Here is a 2640-nt window from a genome sequence, read left to right as displayed (position 1 = left end):
CCCCCCCCCGCCTGCGTCCAAGGGCATGAGATGGGGAGACAGAGTCGGGTTGCCATGATGACACTTACATCCTGCCTGTCGCTCATACATACGCTACTTGCACATATAAAACGCGAACTCACACGCACGCAACGAAACACATACGTATAAAACACACAGCACGAAAACAAACGTATACATGCAAGCAAGCATATACACATACATGTGTACACACACAAACACACACACACACACACACACACACACACACACACACACACACACACACACACCACACACACACACACACACACACACACACAGACCGTCCCTCCCCCACCCTCCCCCACCCTCCCCCACCCTATACATAACCCCTTACACGATCACACAAAAGGTAAATTTTAAGTCAAGTGACAAATGCTGTTTCTGGATGACGTAGCAGCATCAACCTATCCATCACCGAAGACAGATCGACACGTGGGAGGGGAAGGGGGGGAGAGACGAAGAGGGGGGTGAGACGAAGATGGAGAGGGAGGGAGGGAAGGAGGGAGGGAGGGAAGGAGGGAGGGGCGGGAAGGAGGTAGGAAGGAAGAAGGGAAGGGAGACAGTATGAGAGAGGGAGAGAAAGAGAGAGAGAGAAGGAAAGAGAGAGAGAAAGAGAGAGAGAAAGAGAGAGAAAGAGAGAGAGAGAAAGAAGAGAGAGAGAGAGGGAAAGAGAGAGAGAAGGAGAGAGAGAGAGAGGGAAAGAGAGAGAAGAGGGAAAGAGAAAGAGAGAAGAGGGAAAAAGGAGAAAGAAGGGAGAGAGAGAGAGGGAAAGAGAGGAGAGAGGGAAGAGAAGAGAAAGAGGAAGAGAGAGAAAGAAGAGAGAGAGAGAGAGGAGAGAAGATAGAGAGGGAGAGGAGAGAAAGGGGAAAAGAGAGAGGGGGAAAGGGAGAAGAGGAAAAGATGAGGAGAGGGAAAGGAGGGGGGAAAGAGAAAGAGAGAAAGAGAAAGAGGAAAGGAAAGGAAAAGAGAAAGAGAGAAAAAAACAAGAGAGAAAGAGAGAGAACAAAAGAAGAGAAAGAGAAAGAGAGAAAGAGAGGAAGAGAGAGAGAGAGAGAGAATGAGAGAGAGAGAAGGGGAAAGAGAAGGACGAGGAGAGACGGGGAGAGAGAGAGAGAGAAAGAGAGAGATCGGAAAGAAAGAGAGAGAGAGAAAGAGACAGTAGATCGGAAAGAAAGAACCAGAGAAAAAAACAACGAAAAATTACCCCCCCCAAAAAAAAAAAATCTCCAAAAACCGATAGCGGGCGGAAGGACCAGCGACGCGCGGCTTTCGGCCTCGGGACCCGCCGGACCCCGAAACCTCTCGCAGGCAGACCAGCGGCCAACAGAAGTACAGATCTTGGCTTCCGACCGCATTTAAGAAAAGCAAGGCGAGGCGACGCAGATCAAATTAAAGTCAAGGCTAGAGGTTGAATCGGATCGCGGGACACGAGGCCGCTGGCGTCTTCCTTGCTCGCTTGCCTGGGGGGCTTGCTTGCTTGCTTGAGCACTCGACTTAAATGGAGATCCCGCCGTCTCGTGTTAGGTACTGAGAGTATATGCAAATACGAGATTGTAACAAATATAAGAATATGCAACTATATGTAAACTATCATTTTTTATTCGTTTTCGTTCTCTCTCTCAATTCATACAGGCATCCACAAACATAAACAAAAATACATACATACTTGCATATAAACAGACAGACACGTACGAGTAAAGAGATACACACACACACACACACACACACACACACACACACACACACACACACACACACATACACACACACACACACACATACGTACATCCACGCACATGAGTCAGCCAGGCAGGATGCAGCGGTCAGCCGTGGCCAGGATGTAACACAGTCCAACTTAGGCCTGACTGTCCTCTGTTGCACTCGTTCGTACTGCAATCTTGATTATGTTCATTTCATTAACTACGAGGCCGTGTTGACGAAAGGAAAATTAAAAGATCACTAAAATAAAATTAACGAGTTTTATATGGTAAGTTACATAATAATAATAATAATAATAATAATAATAATAATAATAATAATAATAATAACAATAATAATAACAATAACAACAACAACAACAACAACAACAACAACAACAACAACAACAACAATAATAATAATAATAGTAATAACAGTAATAGTAGTAGCAATAATTATTACTATAATAATAATAACCAATAACAACAACAACAGCAACACTTACAATAATAATAATAATAAGTTACAAGCATCACATTCAACGTTATAATAAATAAGTGACGTTCTAAAACAGAAAACGGAATAATAATCACACTCCATTTAACAACAGTAACAAGTTGCGAATAGTAAAAAAAACACAACAAATGAGATCAAAATAATGCTGATTACGTGACATCTAACACACGTAATGGCAACTGACACTAAATCCGACATGCATGACACCATTCCCTCACACTCAATAACGCTGCACTAAACAGCATTCGAATCCATGGCTGTGTCGTGGCACCGTCAGGCTTAGTTTCACTCGTCTGACACAACTACCATTCCGACACGACCTGCATCACTTATGAGAACACTAACGGTGGGTCATATTATCTGTTGACACATGTACACAAAAATAAATACACATGCATGTAT

The sequence above is a fragment of the Penaeus monodon genome, chromosome 41, assembly GCF_015228065.2.
Source record: "Penaeus monodon isolate SGIC_2016 chromosome 41, NSTDA_Pmon_1, whole genome shotgun sequence".
Lineage (NCBI taxonomy): Eukaryota > Metazoa > Arthropoda > Malacostraca > Decapoda > Penaeidae > Penaeus > Penaeus monodon.
The sequence above is the reverse complement of the archived record's forward strand: the minus strand, read 5'-3'. Positions refer to the sequence as shown.